We start from the raw sequence: 24,532 nt of genomic DNA, 5'->3' as shown, positions 1-24,532 counted from the left end.
ATGTGGGTGAAGGGTTCGCCGTTGCAATTCATTGTCGATAGTGGCAGCCAAAAAAACCTCATTTCAGCAGAGGTCATGAAGTGGCTGGGCCTACTAACCATACCACACGTGTAGTCGTACAACATCGGATGGCTTCACCAAGGATGAGATCTCCGAGTTAGCCAGCAATGTCGCCTCCCCTACAGCATCAAGCCCTTCACAGATGAGGTATTGTGTGATGTTGCTCCTCTTGACGTTTCTGATGTATTATTAGGATAACCATACTTATGGAAGAGACATGTTATCTATGAATCTAGACCTCACTCTGTGATTATTTCTTTGGGTAATTCATTATACGGGATATCAGAGGTAGCCCCATCTATAGCCACCTCTTTGATCTCTACTAAGAAATGCAGTAAGATCACCTCCTAGACAAGGAAATTCATTTTCTTTCTAGTTAGCTCTCAAAGTAAGGAGAAGATCATAGCCACATCCATGGCCCCCAGGAAGGTTTCCTCCATGATGTAGAAGAAGGTGGATATGGTCATGAAAGAAAACATGGACATCTTCTCTTCACCCAAAGGGGTACCGTTGCACTGTCAGGTCAAGCATTCATTCGATATGACTCATAGATCACCTCTACCCAACAGGCCGATATATAGCCACTCCATTGTGGAAAATGCCAAGTACAAGCAGCGACATGATCAACATCAGGTGTCACACAAGTTTCAGGTGGGCGACAAAGTTTGGTTCCATTTGCAGAAAGAATGCCTTACCATAGCCCATCGGAAGCTCAAAGCACTCTGATATTGTCCATACACCATTACCAAAGATGTGGCAGACAATTCTTTAGAGGGAAGCATTCCCCCATTCCTTGACTTGCACCCAGTCTTCAATGTGAACAGCCTTCGAACATGCTTCCCACCATTACTGGACACGTCAGACATTGCAGAACAACTCAAACCAATAGAAGTTTCCTCATCTCATGGAGGAAATCAATGCAATGGGGACCATTGCTTCCTAAGGGGGGAGGAATGATCCAGGTGGATATTGGTGGCCATCGGTCTATCCCACTTGGACCCCCACCATTATCTCTTTTAGTTTTTTAGTTTCCTTATTTGTAGCACAATTTACTATTTTTGGTAGTCTTTTGAGTCTTGAACTTCTAGAGTCATTTTGAGGCCCTAAATGATGTTTTTTATGAAAATTGCTTTCGTGACCAATTGCCATGTTGGAAGTTGTAGTCCTCGGAGATATATTTCCAATGAGGTATCATATGTGTCAAATGGAGAAAATATGACCAAGTTATGACTTCAGGAAGTTGGCTACCCAACTAACCCTAACGAGGCCCATAAACTCTTGGTATTACATCTCTTCGAGTTAGGGTTTTGGTTGTTTAGGGTTTTCTCTTATTGTTCAATAATAAAAATTCCCTTGAGCCTCATTGTAACTTAGTTCAGAGGCATGTAGCCACCACATCTCTTCTCAAAGATAAGCTACAATCACCCAAGCTAGCCTTATTTCCATTATGTTTGTAAGCATACTTCATTATTTGATATTAATGAAATGAAGTGTTATTTCTGCTGCATCTATGTATTTATGGTTATATCCTTAATTTGTTGCGTTCCTATTTAAATAGGATATTGTTGGCCACCTACCTATCCCACTTGGACCAGTTCCCTTGTGTACCTTTGCTTTCTTTCTCTAATCCAAGTGAAAGCTAGACTTCTCCAAGAATGATCCAATAATGCTCTAAGTGTTCAAAAGTATGAGAAAATGAGAGTGTGAGAGAATGAACTATAGCTCCACCACAAAACTGTTAAAAAACTAAAATTGTGAAAGGGCTAGCAATTGTTTCTCTAGAACCTTTTTATCACTGATGCCTCTATTTTCTTCATTTTCCTTCATTTTTCCTCTAGTTTCCCTTACATGCAAATCTATGTCTCTTCACCTTCCCTTTCTCCTATTTTCCTTTATTTTCATAATTAAATCCCAATTATTGTCTCTTTTCCTTTATCAATGCCTTTGCCAATGTCCATAGCCATTAATTAATCCCAAGTTATGCCCACTATAATTTTTTCCCAACATTTAGCTTGGAATATGTGTCCATTGACCTAGGTCTTATTTTATTTACATGGAAAATCAACCAAGGGTTGTTACAAACCCCTCCCCCTTAGGGGAAGACCATCCTTGGTGTTCTATGACACCTATGACCATCAAACTATTGAAAACAAAACATACTACCTATGGATAATTATAACATAGCTCGATACAATATTTACAATGACATCTTATTGTAAGAAATCCAAACATACCACTTATTAGAGCTTTATAACATAGCTTGTTTCCGTATTTATAACCATATATATGGGTGAAAGATGTGCTACACTTTTGTGCCAAATTTGGCGATGAAATTTCAAGTTTTTCCTCTTTCATCGAATTGTACCCATTGTGAATTTTGATTTAGAGTAAAAGGAATATATGTGGAGAATTATGTTATTCTCCTAATTATATTCTTTCAAAAAAAAATCAGTGTCGTATAATCTTTCAGTTTTCCATTAAATTCAATATATGTTCACGCAAATATTTGCAAAACATAAGAGGTACATATGTGTTCACATAGCATAACTTAGTCTAAAATGTTTAATTTCTAAAAAATATATATATGAGCATGATCAACACTGAGAGAACTAATTTTTTCATATTAAAATTTTATTTTTGTATGTAAAATTCTATTTTTTTTTTATCTTTTGGAGTTGGTGAAGCAATATTTCAATTGCATTTTGGAGACACGTGTTCATGTAAGATTTTTTTCAGCTCTTTAAATAAATTGAAAAACCAAAAGTACCATTTTGAAGAGGACTCGTAAATGAAGAGTGTTATTTTTGAAATTTTTTCGTTGTGTATATTTTACGTTATTGATTTTTTATTCAACCCCTTTGAAATTGTCCAAAAAAATTCAAGTGTTATGTATAATAGAAATTAGATGAAAAATATCATATGAATTTGAAAGTGTCAAATTCATATGCCATTGGATAGAGGATTCTTTCATGAATCCAACATGATCAACTCTACCACTTTAGGACAAATTCTGCCCTAAATCTGATAGGGTACAAAATGGGATTGCAGAGAAATATGTAGAAGAGGTGCTAAAACTGTAATTTTTAGGACTCCAAGAGCTCGATCGAGTGCTTAAATTCAAAATTCAAATTGCTCAATCGAGTTTTAAAGAAGCCTTTGATCGAGTGGTATACACGGTTAACGCGTGGCATGATCGAGTCAAAACACAAACCTGCCAATGCTCTTATCAACTTTTATCTATGGTATTAATGGTAAACAATATGGCTCAAGGGCTCGATCGAGCCTATGCTATCAACAAATAGATTAGTGTCTAAATTATATTGTATAAAACAAGAAACAAACATTCTTTCATAGAGAAATATCAGAGCGTAGAAATTGCACAAAGATTTGCAACAAACACGGGAAATTGGAGATTTGGATCTAGAAAAGGAAAGAAATTACCATCCATAGAGGAAATATGAGAGAAAACTAGACAAAGGATGAGAAAAATACGTCAGACATTGAGAGAACAATAATTTCATGCAAATACAGGTAATTTAAATTGTCTCACTTCTCATATTAATTGATCCATATTGTATCCATTAAGAAATATGAATGAAACCCAGAAACAAATGGAGAACGAAACAATAAAAATAAGATCAAATAAGCATTGAAAGTAATACCATGTAGTTAAAAAATGAGTTGTAACAACAACTAGAGAAAATTACTTGAAAACATACAAATTATTGAAAACCACTTGAAACCATGCAAATTATTGAAAACTACTTGAAACCATGGTTTATTATAGTTTTTTTGAAACAACTTGAATTCATGCAAATTATGAACAACCTTTGAATTGTAATGGTTTAAGATAACCCACAAAAACTAATGATGTGATTTAACCAAAGAAAACCATTGGAACATAATTTCCATCTATTATCTACATTAATTACAATTCATGGTAATTTATTTACAAGAGGGATTAGCAAAAATTCTTGTCACATAGGTGCTCCAAAACCTATAAAGATTAGTTTGATTAATGTTTGATATCCAAAGTACGATTTAAAAGAGAGAAAATGTAGCAAGGTCTAGAAGGAGCAAGAAAATCCCTACTTCTAATGTGCATGAACTGAGAAGACATTCTTTGTTAAACAGATATTTAACAACATTAAACTTTTGTAGCATTCATCATCATATATAACGTTTAATAGTTCTTTGAATCCTAAATTATGATCCCTACCTTTGAAAACCTCACAAGTTTCTTATTTCAATTCTCACATGAACGTTATGAGAATTTTTTTAAAAGAATGAGTTTTTTAAAGACATACAAAGTGTAGTGTATATTTGTGCTTGCAGAAAAAGGAATGTATTATTCCATATAATTATAATGCTCCATGGAAGACTCATGTGATTAATAAATGCAAAAGAAATAAATTAGCATGCATGTATTGATGATATTCTAGAAATATTTACAATGTTAATCCTCTTAGAATGTGGCAATCTAATGTATATTAAATTCATCTAGGTGTTTCTCAACATATGTAATCGTGAAATATATTGCAAAAAATGGTTCGAAAGTAAAAAATAGTTTTTTATTTTAAACTTTGTCAATATTTGATGAAAATAATTGAAAACATAAAATACATTGGATATCCATCTTTTCACATGCATAAAAAAATTTCCTTGTAGAAACATATAGTTTTTAAAATCCTCTTATCCCTCCTTGTACCCTACTTGATTGTTTTGCTAAAATTTCCATGTACATTCTCCCAAAAAAACATTCAAATCATTTGTGCCCCTCTTCACCACAAATGATAACAATATACATTCATTGTTGCTAATACCTTAAAGCATATTCCTTGTTCTCTAAATCCACTAAAACCTATCTCTTGATTTCTTTTTGTTTCCTTATCAACAATTTCATTGTCCTTCTCATCCCACATTTCTTCCACTTTTTATTTGGAATTGTGAAATTCTCTATAGTTATGATAAGTTCTTCCTTTAAGAAAGTTATTTTTACTATTGTTTTATGGTAATTTTAGTTAGACATTTTAAAACATTAAATGATATGGTGCTTCTAATGAAGGAAAAAATCCAACTAATTTGATTTTGTATAGTAGGCTTTCAAATATTAGCATAAAAATTAGTTGAATATATTCCTTATTATATCATGGAGTGTGTATTTATGTATTGTATGATTTTTTAGTCACAATTTATCTTATAGTTGATTAAATTTGTATGAATTTATAGATATAGATTTTGTTTTATCTCATGAAATAAATTTGGCCCTTCAATTTGGTAATCACTAGATTGATTTTTCAAGAATCTCTCATTCTATAAAATTCAAAAGATTCACCACATCATTAAGTTCTTTAAGTAATAATTCTCTCTGAAATATGTACTTAGGAGTTTCCTATATAATAGTTTAAACTTAATTTCTATTACTCTTTAGTTCAACAACCTTGAAAATTATTATACAAATGAGTAGATTTAAATAATTGACATTGGATTTAAATAATTGAAATGTTTGGTATATGATATATATGAAAAAAATATAATACTTTCCTTTGTACAATAGGGATCACTTTTAGTTTGGTATTTATACAGTCTTTTGAAGAAATCAAAAATTGTTGTTAAGAATAAGTAAATTTGAAAAAGGTCTTGAAATGCTTCACTTTTTTGTAGAAATCACTTTTAGTTTATGATTTATATAGTCTCTTGAAGAAACGAAAATTTGTTGGTAAGAAAAACTAATTTTGAAAAAGGTCAAATGCTTCACTTAGTAAATGGAGACAATATTCTTATGATCTATCAAATTAAATTTAAAAGAATTGACAATACTGTATTTTATTTACCGTTTATAGAAAAATATTTAACCACACATTATAACTATATATTACATATTTCACGCATTCTTGCAATTCAAACACTTTGTATGCACTAGATTCACCTTGCACACACCATCACTACTAACCAATTTGATGTACTAACCATTACAAGTAGGGTAATTTAGGCTTATATTTTAGTTCAAAATTTTGCACACAAACATATGCTCACATAGTATAATTAGGAAAGAAGTAAGTGGCCCATCATCCACACATCATTTATTTTCTTGCAAATAACAAAAATCACATAGTGTAATTAGGGGAATTTTATTAAAGGATCATGAACCACATATCCACATGCTTTCAATTCAAACACTTTGTATGTGCACTAGATTCACCATACACACACCATCACTGCTAACCAATTTGCTATACTAACCATTACAAGTAGAGTAATTTAGGCTTATATGTTACTTTGAAATTTTTCCCACAAACATATGCTCACTTAGTATAATTAGGAAAAAAATGGCACATCGTCCACACATCATTTTTTTTCTTGCAAGGAACAAACATCACATAGTGTAATTAGGGGAATTGTAAAGGATCAGCACATATCCATATCAATTCGCACTTTGTATGCTCACAATTTCACTTGCACACACATTCACCCCACACACTAAGCCAAATTAAACTTTTTATAAAGGGTATCCTCTTTCCAGAATATTTATACCTAATTTATTTGAGCTTATATTTTGTTGCACACCCTAAGTGAAGCAAATCCTGTCCAAAAACAACCTTATCTTAAACACACTAAATTCCCCACAGGGGCCATAGGATGATTTATAGTTTAGGCTAGGATTATAGCAATAGGTAGCACATAAGCTGTCATGGTTTTTTTCATATTGAAACATAGAAAGTTGCCTTTCAGGGAGCTTAAAATCTTGCATCATCTAGTGAAAAATCCACTACATGGAGAGAAATCCTTGAAGGGTGTAAGGCATAGGTGGTGGATTATCATGGACCTTCATGTTTTCTCCCAACACATGGTAGGGGTTATGGGTCCAAAACTGACAACCAGAAGCTGAGATTCATCCATTCCAACTGTACAGAGGTAACTCAGTGACCAAATCTTAAGGCATCTTTCCCTATAGGTTGAGGTGCAGGAGCACTTAAACCTGAGGTGATCTTGGTCAAGCTATTGTAAGCATCACTAGCTCTTTCAAGATTATCCCTAGTACATTTGGCCACTATAACCCTATCGATACCTTGGCTGGTTTTTTGGCTACTATAAACATCGCTAATTACATTTATGATGTGGCCCTAGTACCCTATTCTAAAATCTTCACAAGGACCAGTTACTACTTGAGCAGAAGGACATAAGATATTCTTAGGAATTTTTCTCATATGCAAAACCTCAGATAAAATATTTTTGTATATTTTTCACACATTTGAATTAAAGGGAAAATTAACCATTTATTTTTTGCTTTGTATTATGTATGTGATTCATTTGGTTTTCCTAAAGAAAATGTATATGTTTAGGTGTGCTTACAAATGCAACAGCCTCAAGTGTTGTTGACTTATTTAATTTCTTTCCAATTGATTTATTTCTTAGAATAGAATGCTTGTCATTAGTTACATCTTTTATAGGGATTATATCATCGTCAAGTGCCTCCTACATATAATTCACATTATCAAGGAAATGGTTTTACCTTTCATACATGCTAAATGCTTTTACCTTTCATCATATTCTCAATCACCCTTTTTTTGACATAGGGGCCGATACTTTTATTCGCCTGCTCTCTTCTTCGACCCATCTTTCCCTAAGCTCAAAATTGTTTTCTTTTCATGTTTCAACTTAGAACCCTTAATCCATATGACTAGAACCCTAGGGTTTCCAAATTGATTTTTATTGATTGAGGATGAATGTTTTTATCTTTCATCATATTTTGCATAACCCTTTTTGTTGACATAGGGATTGATACCCTTAGTGGTGCACTCTTCTTTGACCCATCTTTCCATGAACTCGAAACCCTTTTCTTTTCATGTTTCAACTTATAACCCTTCGTCCATGTCAACTTATACTACCTGGTCCAATTTTCAACTTGTTTTTCATTTAAATCTTCCCTAGGGTTTTTTACTAGAACCCTAGGGTTTCCAAATTGATTTTTGTTGAGTGAGGAGGAATGCTTTTACCTTTCATCATATTCTAAATCACCCTTTTTGTTGACATGAGGATTGATACCTTTACTGGTGTGCTATTTTTCAACCCATATTTCCCTAAGCTAGAAGCCCTTTTCTTTTCATGTTTCAACTTATAACCCTTGGTCCATTTCAACTTGTTTTTCATTTAAATTTTTCCTAGGGTTTGTGACTAGAACCCAAGGGTTTCCAAATTCATTTCCGTTAAGTGAGGAGGAATGTTTTTACCTTTCATCATACTTTGAATCACCATTTTTGTTGACATAGGGATCGATACCTTTACTAGAGCACTCTTATTCAACCATATTTACTTGAGCTAGAAACCCTTTTATTTTCATGTTTCAACTTATAACCCTTGTTCCATGTCAACTTTTGCTACATAGCTACCTACTATCAAATCATATCATGGCCTTCCACCTATTGAAATATGTAACTAGTTTAGTCTTCATAATGACATGTGTACTCATGCTTTTATGTATTTAATGAAAAGAGAAAAATAAATTTATTATTGTTATTCTTGAGGCATGGGTTTCATGCTCAAGGGAAATATATTTCTAGGTCAAGCACCCATTGAGTGCTTCTAGGTTTGTCATAAAGTCAATTGATTAATTTTCATGTATTGAAGACCCATTTGGGCATGTTACATATTGTAAAGAAAAAAATATTGAGTCAAAATAGAGTCAAAAGACCCCCCAAGACCTCATCATGGTGCAAAGATCAAGTTGCCCTACATGAAGGGACAAGTCAGCCTAAAGAGAGCAATTTGTACCCCTCACAAGCCTATAAATAAGAAGGAACTCAACCTCGTTTGGACACTCACTCAAGAAAGTTCGATCTCCTCAGGGTAGAAGGTGAAAAAGGATGATGAAGAAGAAAAAGATCAAGATCGAAGTTTTTTGGACTCTCTCTCTCTCTCTCTCTCATTAGGATTTTTACAATTTCTGGTCTAGACAAAATCCTGAAGCCGTATTGAAGCTATGAAGCTGAAAAGTTGAATTTGTGAAGCTTCAAGGTCAAAGATGTGAAGTTGCCTCTAGATTGAAGATGTGAAGTTATTGAAGTTGCATCAAGGTCGAAGTTATGAAGTTGTTAGGTTGAAGTTGTTGAAGCTACTAGGTCGAAGTTGTTGAAATTGTTGTTGAGGTCGAAGTTGTTGAAAGGTTGAAGTTTGTTGTTAGAATCCATGTAAGAAAAGCTCATCAAGAAGGAAGGAAGACTTGGTCTTGGAGGGTCTTGGTCGAGAGTCATAGGTCTTGGAATTTGTCAATTGAATTTCTATAAGAAGAGAAGGATTCTGGTGGGTTTTCCTCTTAGTTGGAGAGGTTTTGGCCCTGGTTAATCTCCTATATCTTGTGTCTTATTGTTTCATTATTATTTATGATCTGGTAGTTGTTTGATGATATAGAACACTAATAATAATAAAGGAAAGAAGAATGTAATCAAGTAAAGTAAAAAATACGTCACAAACAGTTACCAAAGTAAGAGAAATCACCTACACTTGTTTCCCCCTAGATTTCTCAACATGGTGTCAGAGTTAAGGTGGCTACATCAAGGAAGGGAAACACAAGGAAGGATACGTAAGGACTGAAGTATGAAGAGATTATCTTGGAAACATAAAGAGCAACAATCATCAAGAAGAGAAAACGAAGTAGACCTTGTAACAACCCTCATCAAAATTCCATCTAAATAAAGTTAATAAAGGAAACATAATAACGAAGGTCATGGGACATGTATTCCAAGTTGAATGTTGGTCAAAAAATCCTAGTGTGGTTATTCATTTGGTTTATTATGGCTAAGGAAATTGGCAAAGGAAATGGAAAAGGATTTGGAAAGGCAGAAGGCATTAATTGGTATTTTATTTATGAAAATAATGGAAATTAGGAGAAAATAAAGATGAAAGGTCACATGTTGCATGTGAGGGGAAAATGAAGAAAAATAATGCAAAATTGAAGAAATAGATGCCTCATTAATAAAAAGGATTTTGAGGATCAGTTGGTACCTTTTCTCAGTTTAGGTTTGTATCTCTCTCTATTCTCTCTCACACACGCTCCTGGACACTTAGAGCATATTTGGAGCACTCTAGCATTGGATCAAGGAAAGCAAGGGAAGGATCAAGAAGGTAAAGGAAAGAAGATATCAAGCAAGGAATAACAGCATCCAGCAGCTACAGTGGGATTATTTGCAGGTATCAATTTCCATGTGTGATTTCCTTGCTATATTTGGCATGCATGGTACATGCATGTGTGTATTTGGTTCTCTTGTTTTCATTGGCATGGGTTTTTCCAAGTGTGATAGTGTTCTTCAGCCTTGCCTTACCATTTGCATATAGCCATGGCGTGATGGGTACTCTGTTATTTGGTTAAGTTGGATTGTCAGATGGGTTTGAAACTGAGTGAGGTGGTCTTTGAAAGAAAAAACCCAAGGCCTAGGAATACTTAAACTAGATTTGGATTGTAGTAAAGCCGGATTTTGTGTGCCTCAGTGGGCCTAGGAATCCTTGACCAGTGCATGGAGGGATATACGGTGAATCCTATAGGTGTGTGCCCTCGATTAGGCCTAAGAATCCTTGACCAGTGAATGGTGAGATATATGGTAAACCTTGGAGGGTGGAGTCTTGATTATGACAACGAATCCTTGACTGTTATATGGCAGGATATAGGATAAATCCTAGAGACTAGTAGACGGGAAAATTCCTCATGGTGTAGGTGGAGAAATACGGTGGAATCCATGCTTGTTTAGGACCTAGTGACGCTGTGGGGATTGTGGTAAAGCATGAGGAAACCTGATTTGGTTTGGTTTTGAGTCCCACATTCATGCTTGGAATATGGCACAACAGTGATTAGCTTAAAGAAATATTTGGTTCAACCAATCTATGGTCAAGTGGTTCATGGAAGTCCCATACTTGGTTGACTTTTGCATTCATTAATAAGATCTCCTTCTCCTTCGTATTTCATAAGTAAATTTATTGGCTTATATGTGGATTTTATGGATGTTATACCCTTGTTATCTATGTTAGTGATATGTTGGTTATGAGTATGTTTTATGAAAGACTTAAAGTATGACTCTCATCATGTTTTGATTAGTAAATGAATGTAAAATGTATATATGTCATGATAGATGATAATGCAGCTATTGTGATAAGGAAACAATGCTTCTTTACAAATCTTAGATAAGTATGAGACCTCTATGCTCAGATCTATTGCTATGACCTGTAGATTTCATATTTGTGACATGTTTGACAAAATTTCTGTCATGGCTAGTATGGGTCCAGCCAATTCATTGATCAAGCATTTGAATAAGTACCTTTGTTTCAGTGTCATTTATCATCTTTGATGGTTTCATGAAGTTTTGGGCAGTTTCCTGAGTCCTAGCCTTGAAAAAGTGGCACATAATCTAGGGTCGTTGGCTCAGAACTGTCTGGAAAAGTCCACAGTCGTTGGCACACACTTGATGAAGGAGAAATTGGAAGGCTTTGGTCACATGCATGCCCTTTTCATGGGAGTTACTGGGGCTCTCGAATAGTGAAAAACTAAGTTGTCTCAGGGGTTAAGCACCGAGAAGGGTTGGTTTCCTCCTTAAGGGTCTATAATTCCTGGGAAAGGCCAGCTTGGTTGTGTTTGTCGGTTCCACTTCCTTAACTATACTTGGGGAGTTGAATCACATCATAGTAGCCTCTCATCACATGTTTACCCTAGTGGACCGATTAGCTTGGGTAATTTTGGGAGGGGGGTGTTATAGAGTGGTATCATAGCATGGTTCACCCCTTGGACTAGATAGGTGGTGTTTTGGTCATGCATTCATGTCAGTTGCATATATGTGCTCTCTATGCTTGTGGTCTATGTACTTGATGTGCAAGCGTGGTGGTGGTCATGGTTGCAATGGTGTCACCATGTGAAAGTGTATGGTGTGTTTTTGGGTGTGGTTGTCATTGTATATTTTAACCCCATACAGAAATTACCTACATACGAATTCTAAAACACAGAAAATAAACAATGTGAGAGCATAACACATAAAACACATATACATAGACATTTTCACCTAGATCCCAAAACTAGGACTATCAGCTTGATTTTTCATTCAGTTCCTTTCAATGTTACAATACATATTTATACATGCCAAAGCATCGAATACCATGGACCGAAAACCATCGCGTCTAAAACCATGGACTGAAAACCATTGCGTCCAAAACCATGTGCGAAAATCATGCACAAAACCATAGGTAGGTCCGCCCAACCTAATATAGGGTCCAAAAAAAAATTCATGGGGCATTGCCCAGGACTCCATAGAGCGGGGCTACCTGCCCCCCCCCCCCCCCCCCATGACACCCCCATTGTACAATCGGTGCAACAAAGGGGGGCTCCACCCCCCATCTAACCCCCCAGTTCACTACGTGGGCTAGTCGTGGAAAGAATAACACAACCCAACATTCTCCCACTTGTTGTTTTATTTCCACAGGGGGCCACAAGAGAGCTTAGTCATTTATCTAGCCCTACAACGCCCATTGTTTCTCTACACCAAGAGAACTTCTCAAATTTCACAGATTTTGTCAATGCATCTGTAGTATTCTTCAAACTGTCCACCTTTACCAGCAACACCTTTTTGTCTTCTATCATATCCCTCACAAAGTGATACTGAACATCAATGTGCTTTGTCTTTGAATGGTAAGCAAGGTTCTTTGCCAAGAAAAGTGTACTTTGGCTGTCACAATCTATCCTTATAGCTCCCTGTACTAACCCCATACTTGAACACAATCTCTGCAACCAAACTGCTTCCTTTCTTGCATGAGTGGCTACCATTTATTCTGCCTTTGTAGTTGATAGTGCCACTACATATTGTTTCTTACTCATCCAACTGACTACACCTCCAAATAGGTTAAACACATACCCACTTGTAGATCTTCTCTAATCCAGATCCCTAGCCCAGTCCGCATCAACAAAGCCCCGAATATCCAAAACTCTGCCCAATCCTAGTCTTCCTTGGTAGCACAAACCATAATCACTAGTGCCACGCAAATACCTGAAAACCCACTTCACTGCTGTCCAATGCTCCTTCCCTGGTTTTGACATAAACTTGCTCAATAATCCCATTGCATGTGCAATTTCTGGTCTAGTACAGACCATCGCATACATCAGGCTACCTACTGCACTTGCATATGGAACACGAGACATATCCTCTTCCTCTTCTTGTGTCTTGGGACACTGTTCAGTAGATAAATTTACACCTACAGGAATAGGAACCTTCACCGATTTACTATCCTGCATATTAAACCTCTGCAATATTGTCTCGACATACTTCCTCTGGTTTAACTAGAGCTTCCTCTTTGCCCAAGTTCTGTTAATTTCCATGCCCAAACTATAGTTTGTAGCACCAAGATCTTTCATGTCAAATTTGGAGGACAATTGGGTCTTCAAATCCTAGATAATTTCTTTGTCATTTCCAACCAGAAACATATCATCCACATACAATACCAGATAAATAACATGGTCACCAATTAATTTAAAATACACACAGTGATCTACTTTGCTTCTGGTTAATCCAAGTCCCCCCTATAAATGTATCAAATTTCTGATACCACATCCTTGGTGACTATTTTAACCCATATAGAGACTTCTTTAACTTGCATACCAGTGCTTTCTTACCCTTCACCGCAAAGCCTTCAGGTTGCTTGATGTAGATCTCCTCTTCCAGATCCCTATGAAGAAATGTTTTCTTCACATCCATCTGTTCTACCTCAAAATCAAAAGAAACAACAAAAAATAAAAGTAATCTAATAGAATCTACCTTGGCAATAGAAGAAAAAATATCGCCAAAATCAATTCCCGGCACCTCGGAATATCCTTTTTCTACTAACTGAGATTTGTATTTCTCCTCCTTTCCTTCTGCATTTTTCTTCTTCTTGAACACCCATTTGCTACTAATGGGTTTCCTTCCAGCCGACAACTCAACTAGATCCCAAGCCTCCTTTTTGTGCAAAGATGCCATTTCATCAACCATGGCCTCTTTCTAGAGTTTTCCATCCTCTGAATCTACTACTTCCTTCACAGTTCTGGGATCATCATCAGTGATAGATAAAGCAAAATTTGAACAGAAAGCAGATGGACTATACCTTTCTGGCTACCTTCTTTCTCGAACTGATCTTCTCACACCCGGAGTTTGTGGCTCTTCATCTTCTGATTCCTCCTCTGTTGTAGAGTCTGATTCTTCCTCCTTTAGGTCAAACTCTATCTTCTCAGGTTCCTTTGGTTGGAATTCATGTTTAATAACATATTTCACTTCTCTGAACACCACATCTTTGCTATACACAACCTTTCCTTGTTACTGGGTTCCAAATCTTATAACCCTTTAAACCATCCTTATACCCAATAAAGAGGCACTTTTCATATTTACTATCCAACTTGGTTCTTTCCTCCTTCGGAACATGTACATATGCATCACATCCAAATACCCTCAAATGTGAAAGAGACGGTTTCTTTCCAGTCCATACCTCTTGTGGAGCCTTATCCTCCTATGTTGATGAAGGTGATCTGTTGACCAGGTAACATGTTGTCTCCACCGCCTCTACCCAGAATTCCTATCCTAACCCAACACCACTAAGCATGCTTCTTGCCCTTTCCATCAACGTCTTGTTCATTCTTTTTGCAACTCCATTTTGATGAGGTGTATATGGAGTAGTCTTCTACCATGCTATAACACACTTCTTACAAAATTATTCAAATTACTTAATGCAAAACTCTCCACCGTTATCTTTCCTCAGCACATTTATCTTCTTCTCTGTTTGGTTTTCCCCCAGAGCCTTAAATTCTTTAAACCTATCAAATACTTCAAATTTATTCTTAGGGAAATATATCCATGTATTCCTTGAGAATTCATCTATAAATGATACATAGTACATAGACTTACCCAGTGATGGAACCTTCACAGGTCCAAACACATCACTGTGCACAAGCTCTAATATTTGTTTCACCCTCTTACCACCAGAGGGGAAACTCACCCGATTCTGCTTCCCATATACACAATTTTCACAAAAATCAAAATCTAGAGAGTTATTACTCATACCTTCTACCATACCTTTACCATGAAGTATTCAAAGGCCCTTCTCTCCAGCATGTCCAAGCCTTTGATGCCACATCATGGTCTTCTCTCCAGAGACCATTAGATTTATTGCTCCACTTTCAAGAACCACAGAACTGTTGCACCTGTCAACAACAGTGCTACCTTGCAGATTGTATAGAGTTCCAATCCGAACTCCCCACATCAATACCAGTACTTCCCGAACCATCTTGCAAATATCCATGTCGAACACTGTTTTTACACCTGCATCATCTAGCTTCCTTATAGAAATCAAATTTCTAGCCAATGCAGGAATATGCAGAACACCCAAAAGTGTTCTAACCCTTCCACCTTGCAACTTCAACTTTACTTTTCTGCAACCAATGATTCTAGCCTTCCTATCATCCCCTAAGAAGACACCACCACCATCGTATTTCTCATACTCGCAGAACCACTCTCTATGGGGAGTGAAGTGAAAGGATGTACCTGAGTCAATCAAACATGTCTCATGATCTACATGTGTACTTGAAGAAGACAAGTACACATCCCCACCTTCATCTGAGGTGGTTTTCGCCTCTGCAGAAGGAGCATCATCAGATCCCTTTACTTTATTCAGAGCTTTAGATTTACAGTTCATTTTGTAGTGTCCTTCCTTTCCACATTTCTAGTGCACCACCTTTACAGGTTTTCCTATAGATTTAGATCTCCCACTCGATGACTTACTTTTGTTTCTATTTTGGGACAGTCCTCGTACAAACAATGCATCACCATTATGGCTCTCCATATTTTTTCATCTCATCTCCTCCATCAGCAAGGATGAGATTATTTCATCAAACTGCAAGGCAGTTGCATTGCTACCTATTGCAATAACCAGACTATCCCACGAATTTGGTAGAGAACACAACAAAATGATGCACTTATCTTCATCTGAAATTTTAATATCAACAGATAATAACTGACTTACAATAGTATTAAATGCATTCAGATGCTCTGTCACTGAGTCTCCATCTTTCATCCTCAGGTTATACAGTTTTTTCTGTAGGAACAGTTTATTCACCAGAGACTTAGATTGGTACAAAGTCCCTAACTTGTCCCACAAAGCCTTCGTCGTAGCTTCCCCTGATACATTCAGCAATACTGAATCTAAGACACACAATTGTATTGTGCTCTTTGCCTTTCGATCCAACTTCTTCCATTCTTCATCGGACACTCATGATAGTTTAGTACCCGGATCTACCATGATCCACTGATCTTTATCCACCAACAAATCCTCCATTTTGAGTTTCCACAACTCAAAACTCTGACCATTAAATTTATTGATCTCTATATTTCCACTGCTCGCCATTTTTTTTCACCACCAGAATCAATCTCGCAGATCTCCCACTAAACAGGGTCTACCACAGGCCCGAGTGAAACCCCTTAGTGACAAAGGCATCCCCTTGAAGCCAAAATAGCTCTGATACCAAATGTAGGTTTTAACCCCATACAGAAATTACCTGCGTACGAATTCTAAAACACAGAAAATAAACAATGGGAGAGCATAACACATAAAACACAGATATACAAATATTTTCCCCTCGATCACAAAACTGGGACTACCAGCTTGATATTTCATTATGTTCCTTTAAATGTTACAATACATATTTATACATGCCAAAGCATCCAATACCATGGACCGAAAACCATCACGTCCAAAACCATGGACCGAAAACCATCACATCCAAAACCATGTGTGAAAATCATGCACAAAACCATAGGTAGGTCCTCCCAACCTAATATAAGGTATGTCAATTATGCATTGATTATGGATGTTAGTGCTTGTATATTGCTATGCATACATTGATATGGTTGTAGTTGGCATGCATGAGGTCATGGTATGTAGTTGGTATGATTAGGCATTGATAAATGGATAGTGGTTAAACTAATGTTATATGATGATGTGATTATGATTATACATGTATCGTGCTAATCTAGTTGATCTTACAGATGAGATATCCTACCCTGAACTATACTAATATATGATGATTATGTTATGTTTTGGTTTTAGTTGACATGGTGTACTTGCTAGAAATAGATCAAAGATGACTAGCAAGATGGTATATTACAGTTCACCAGATTCTCCCTATGGGTTAGATGAGCAGTGTGGTGTTGGGAATTCTTCTAAATTATTAGGCACATTGAGAAGCTTGAACGCAGAAATAAGAAGTTGAAAGGAAGATAATGATAGGATCATTCAGGCACATGAGAAATAAGTAGAAGTCAATGCAATAATCCTTCAGTGTTTTTCAAAATTGCAGAGACAAGGACCACTTCAAATCAGCCATAAGCAGGAGGACAGGATTAATGGGGCATATGGTAGTAGATCTCATGGTGGGCACAGGTCAGATAGAGATGACATGATCAGAGATGGCAGGCTCTTAGATACTTTGGATAGGGGAGGTTACGAACATAGGTTCTATTCTAGTTTTGGTTCTGATCTGCACTATGGCCGTCATTGTTATCATCCTTACAAGAGGAGTGGGAGGGGATATTTTCCATATCAGTTCAAGAAAGCGAAGCCACCTAACTTTGATGTGGATTTGAAGAAACTGGAGGATTTAGAAGCATGGCTACTTGGGATGAAGAAATTATTTAAGCTGCATACATATAGTGGGAACATGTGAAGTGGGTCAGAGACATCAAAACATAAGAGTTGAGTTGGCATGAATTCAAAAGACTTTTTAGGAAGAAGTACTTGTCAGAGTAGTACTACGGCAACAAAGCTAAGGAGTTTTATGAGCTAAAATGGGATTGGTGAAAGATGGGGAATATATGACGAAGTTCTTGGAGTTATTGAGGTATGTAGACTATATTAAGGATGAGAAGGCCAAAGTTCATATATTTGTTAGTGGATTTCTATTCGATTAGAGATCGGATTGAGTACGATGAGCCTCAGCCTCTTGAGGAAGTTATTGGGGAATTGAAGAAATGTTATGAGCATTCAAAGCGCAAGACAGAATATCAACAAGGTTGGAAAGGGAAAGAAAAAAAGAATAAGACATCAGGATGCAGGTGAGAAAGAAAATGTTTCACCTCACAATAATTATAATGGGTCACAGCATGGAGGGCAACAAAATAAAGGTGATGGTACAATATAGTTGTAGTGTTGAACGTGTGGTAAGGATCATGTTAAGAGGTATTTTCTGCAAAATTAGGGTGGTAGGCCTTAGATTTACAGTGCACAGGAAGCACAGATAGTTCTGGATGTTAAGCAAAGCATTCCACATATTTATGCAGCGTTGGATAACACGTAGGTAGATCACCAGATAATTGTTATAGAGGTGGATTAAGTGCATGCAGAATCCAAATTAGTGTGGTTGGATACAAGTGAAAAGAAGAGAGTGTATCCCTGGGTAAGATCTTGTGCACTTAAGTTGAATGGTATGCCTACCTCAACACATTTGAATGTATTGCCATTAGGATCATATAGTATGTTTTTGGGTATGGACTAGTTCTATCTTTATAGGACCAAAGTTTATTGATATGACAAGGCCATTGAGTTCTTGGATGACAATGGAGAACATATGATCTTGTAAGGTAATAAGAAGGAAACATCAATTAGAATGGTGACAGTTATGAAGGCAAAGCACAGTGGCAGAAAAGGGTGTGTGTTATTTGTAGTGCATATTTCTTGTGATAAAGGTAAGGATCTTGAGGATGTGGAGGTATTGAGTAGGTACCTCATCTTGCGGCAGCTTCAAGATGTGTTTCCAGTAGATATTTTAGAATTTCCACCTCACGGACAAGTGGACTTCTCCATTGAGTTAGTACCAGGGGTAGCACCAACATTAAAGGCACCATACAGGATGTGCACACCAGAGTTAGTAGAGATGAAGTTACAGTTGAAGGAAATGCTTGACAAGGATACATTAGGCCATGTGTATCACCTTGGGGAGTACCGATATTGTTTGTGAAGAAGAAGGATGGCACTCTCAAGTTATGCATTGATTACAAATAGTTAAACAAGGTGACCATCAAGAATAGGTATATATTGTCAAGGATTGACAACTTGTTTGATTAGTTGAAGGGAGCAGCAATGTTCTCGAAGATTGATCTGAGAACAAGATACCATTAGGTATGCATCAAGGAAGACGACATCTAGAAGACTTCTTCTAGGACTAAGAACGTGATATATGAGTTTGTTGTAGTTCCATTTGGTTTGAATAGTTCTCCATCTACTTTCATGTGCTTGATGAATAGTGTATTGTGTCCCTATCTGGACAGGTTTTTTATTGTATTCATTGATGGAATATTGATATATTCTAAAAATTAGGAAGAGCATGTCGAGCACTTAGTAGCAGTTTTGAGATTATTGAGAGAGCATTAGTTGTATGCCAATTTTAGAAAATGCAGTTTCTTTCAAAAAGAGTTACATTACTTGGGATATGTTGTTTCCAAGGAAGGCATAGCAGTGGATCCAGAGAAGATAAGAGCTATCATGGACTGGGAAACTCTTAGAAATGTGGATGAGGTAAGGTAATTCATGGGTTTAGCGGGTTATTATAGGAGGTTCATCAAGAACTTCTCTCGCATTGTATATCTGATTACATCACTAGAGAGGCAAGGTAAGAAATTTGAATGGACATAGGAATGTGCAGCAAGTTTTAAACAGTTTCAGCAGTTGTTGAAAATGCTCTAGTATTAAAGATTGTAGATCTAGATAAATAATTTGCGGTGTCTAAAAACAATTGCAAGAAAGGATTTGGTGGTGTCCTTATGCAAGAAGGATAGGTAGTATGCTATGAGTAACGAAAATTGAATGAGCATGACAAGAATTATATTACACATGATCTTGACTTGGCCACGATCATCCATGCTTTGAATATGTGGAGAAACTATCTTCTTGGCAGGTGGTTCATCTTGATGAGTGATCACAGTGGATTGAGGTATCTATTTGTCCAGCCGAATATGAATTCCAAGCAAGCTATATGGTTGGCCATGATTAGTGATTTTGACTTTGAGATCAGGTACATCAAAGGAAAAGAGAACATGGTTTCAAATGTTCTTAGCAAGAGAGTATAGGTGAATCACATAGGAACTATAAGATATTATGAGAAAGACTTACAGGATCAGATCTTACAAGAAGGACAACAGAATGATAGGCACGTGGAGCCTAAGCATAGGTTGCAGCTGGGTATAGGTGATTAGGACGAGGACTGTCATCTTACAATATATGGTTTGGTCAAATGTAGGGATAGGATTATTGGCATTATGATTCTGGTATGGCTCTATGATACAGATGTTGTACTTGATAGCAACACCCTCAAGTGGCAATGCTCTGATCAGGCTCTCAAAATGTTGGAAATTAAGAGGTACAGAGGAGAATAGTTCAAAAGGTGCGTACCTGCAGGTACGCCGTGAAGGGACTGCGGCCGCACACGTAGGTCACCCGTTCAGAAGGTGCGTACCCCCAGTTCACTTACTTCAAGGCAGAGAAGCGCGCTCACGTGGGGTTTCTTATGTTTGGCCCGTGGTATTTAGCCCGCCGTTCTTGATTCTATGGTTTTGGCTCGTGGTATTGTTTTATATTATTATTAGTATTGAGCCCCATGTTTTTGGGCCCCTTGTATTGGTTATCTATGGTATTGATCCATGATTTTAGGAAGAGCTTGCCTATATAAAGCAAAGGAGATCACTTGGCTCAGCATCTTTTACAAATTGAATATCTTAAGATCTGAAATATTGGGTTATTGTTTTAAAAGCTGATCTATATAAAAGTGAAGTTGAAAGCGAATCTATGAAGGGTGATCTCTCGAGCGCATGATCAGATCTGGGCATCTGACGATCTGTAGCACACTGGTGGACTGCCAATTCGGCCCTAACCAGAGGTACGCAGGTGATTAACATTGCAAGTGCGTGGGTACGCAGAGCAGAAGAAGGCGCACTGCGTGGGTACGCAGAGCAGAAGAAGGCGCAGTGCGTGGGTACGCAGCGCGACAGAGGTTCAGGTGCGTAGGCACAGTGAAAGTACGCGGCGCTTCAGAAGCCGCAGGTGCGTAGGTACGCAGCAGGATAGCATCTGTGGGTGCATGGCTACAGCAGGAGTACGCAGCACGATAGCATCTGTGGGTGTGTACCTACAGTAACAGTACGCGGCGTGATCAAAGAAACAGTGCGTGGGTACGCGGTGCAGCAGAAGGTTCTCTGAGGGTATATGCAGGGGAACAGAAGGTGAAGTGCGGAGCCACGCAGGCCAGATAAAGAAAAACTGCGGATCTGTCTTAAGACCTTTTGTTGGCTGAATTTTTCTGTTGATAAGGTGTTCTGGGTTTTGTTTACTGTTATTGTTGATCTGGTTACTACAGTTGACTGGGTGATTTACTTGTACTTGATAATCTCTTGATGTTTATGGATCCAGTTTGAAAATCTATGAAAAGTGATCCTTGAAAGAAAAGAAGTAGGGGGTTGTAGCTCCCTTCCAGGAGAGACTGGAAAATGAGAGAGAGTTGTAGCTCTTTGCAGGTTGCAGCCTGCGTACTGGTAAAGGACTGCACCAGTACAAAACCATTGTAAAAGGAGTTTCTAATTTGAAAGAAGATAGAGACATATTGCAGCAGGTGGTTTTCACCCACATTGGGTTTCCACCTTACATCTGGTGTTCTTTGGTGTGACTATCTATTTTCTTTATTCATGCTCATTATTTTATGGTACTGACATGCAAAAATAATTCAAAGTATAAATAAGGAAGATTTATTAAACGAACTTGATAATACTGATTCACCCCCCCTCTCAGTATTTTTTCCAACAATTGGAATCAGAGCAGGTCCTTCAGAGAAGCTTGATCGCTTGAAGGAAGATCATTCATCACGAGCAACTACGAGAGGGAAGCATCAATCAGGCCACCAATCTTTGATGGGACAAACTTCAATTATTGGAAGGTAAGAGTTACTGCCTATCTTCAATCTCTTGGTACAGAAGTTTGGGATATCATAGATATAGGCTACAGTTTTCCTTCAGCTACTCCTACAGATTCGGCCGAGAAGAAGAAATATGAAACAAATGCTAAAGCAGTCAATACTCTGCTAGGATGCTTATCTCAAACAGAATTCATAAAGGTTATGAAATATAAATCCGCAAAGGAAATATGGGACAAGATTGTCTTGAGCTACGAAGGAGATGAACAGGTAAAGCGTGCTAAACTTCAAACCCTCAGGATTCAGTATGAGAATCTCAGAATGTATAATGATGAAAGTGTGGCTAACTATTTTCTTCGGGTAGACGAGATTGTTAATTGCATGAAAAACTTGGGTGAAGAAATAAAGGAGGCTATTGTGGTTGAAAAAGTTTTAAGATCATTGTCCCCCAAGTTTGAATCTAAAGTATCTGCAATAGAAGAAAAAGAAAATCTACGAATTCTTACTATGTCTCAGTTACACGGAATTCTAACTGCTTATGAAATGAGAAAGGGAAGTCCATCAGACAGGAGAGAAGCTACCTTCAAGGCTTCAGGCAAAGGAGACTACTATGAAGCAAGTCACGTGCCAGAAGAAGAAGAAGAATCAAATTTTGTCAGAAATCTTCAACGGGGTACTGGAAGGTTCAGAGGTAAGTTACCTTTTAAATGTTTTGCTTGTGGAAGAGTAGGTCATTATGCTGTGAAATGTCCTCATAAGGATAAGATTGACAAAGGAAAGGAACCTGCTAGATGGAGCAAGAAACAGAATGCAAATAAGAAAAGCTACTACACTCATGAAGATAGTGATGGTCTATCAAATAGTGATGAAGATGAACGAGGTAATGACTATAAACTTTTAATGGCATTTGAAGATGATGATTACATGGATGTTATAGATGTGGATAACTTTCATGAAGAAATTTCTAGACTCAAGACATGTATAGAAGAAAAGAATATGATCATTGATACTCTACAATTTCAGATTGATGAAAAAGAAAAATATCTTGAAAAGTTAGAAGGTGAAATTGTTGGTCTTAGAAAAGAGATTGAGAAAACAAAGGCTATTAATCTTAAGTTTGTCAAAGGATCTGAAACTTTGGATGAGATCATCAATGTACAGTGTTCTCCACTAAACAAGACAGGTCTGGGGTATAATGGAGAAACTTCTCAAGCATCCACCTCAAAGAGTTATCTTGATGCAGCAAGAAGGAATGAGCAAAAACACAATGGAGATCACCAGGTAAAGGAGGGACCAATTACAAACAAAGACTATCAGGCAAACCAGGGGCAATCCGTCTTAAGGATGAACAAAAGCTACAACCAGCCACAGGTAAAATCCTCTCAATTTGCTTCAAGAATGAATGACAATAGAAATTACAATCATTTGGCCGGAAGATTTGATAACCGCAGAAGTTTCTTCAATGGACAATGCTTCTCTTTCCATAACTTTGGTCACCAAGCAGCTCAATGTGTTGCATATAGAATGATCATGACTAGAGAAGCTCAAAAACAAAGAAGTATGATCGGGATTACAAAAAGGACCTATAACAACTTTTCGGTTCTTGAAAATGAAGTTGAATGTTCTATTTGCAATAATTTTGGTCATGAAGATTCTGAATGCAGGAGCAGGTTTCAGCAGACAAAGGAACAAGCCTCAAGCACCAAAACATGGAGAATAAAGGAACCACAAACAGAAAGATGTGGGATAGCATTTTATGCAGAGGGACAGGAAAATCTATGGTACATTGACAGTGGATGTTCGAAGCATATGACAGGTGACAAAGAAAAACTTGAATCATATTCTGCTCTAGAAAAGGGAAAGAAAGTTTCTTTTGGAAATGATACTCCTGTAGCTATAAAAGGAAAAGGCACTGCTCAGTTAAAAGAAAAGGTCAAAGCTGGAAATGTTTTGTATGTTGATGGATTGAAACATAATCTTCTAAGTGTCAGCCAGATGTGTGATCAAGGAACCGAGGTGATATTTAGAACAAATGGATGTCTTGTTCGTGATCTTGATACAAGTAAAACGATGATCAAAGGTAAAAGAACTCCAAATAATCTATACATATTTGAAGAAGGACAACAACAATGCTATCTAAGCAAGGATGATGAACAGTGGTTATGGCACCGGAGGTTGGGGCATCTAAGCTTTTCACAAATAAGGAAAGCATGCAAATATCAGGCAGTTCGCGGTCTTCCAGATATCAAAATTCCAGACAACACCATATGCAAATCATGTGAGTTTGGAAAGCAAACCAGAACTAACTTTCTAGAGAAGGAAGGATCAGCTAGCATGCCTCTTGAGCTTGTACATACAGATGTATGTGGACCATTCAGGAAAAGGACACCTCGAGGAGAAGAATACTTGATATTATTCATTGACCATTTCTCCAGGTTTGTCTGGTTAGGACTTATGAAGCACACAGATGAAGCATTCGAAAAATTCAAATCCTTTAAAGCCTTGGTTGAAAATGAATCAGGATAC

The sequence above is a fragment of the Pinus tabuliformis genome, chromosome J (assembly GCF_031772625.1).
Source record: "Pinus tabuliformis cultivar Carrire ecotype Pingquan chromosome J, CPIR1, whole genome shotgun sequence".
In the NCBI taxonomy this organism is placed as follows: domain Eukaryota; kingdom Viridiplantae; phylum Streptophyta; class Pinopsida; order Pinales; family Pinaceae; genus Pinus; species Pinus tabuliformis.
This window is presented reverse-complemented; position numbering follows the sequence as displayed.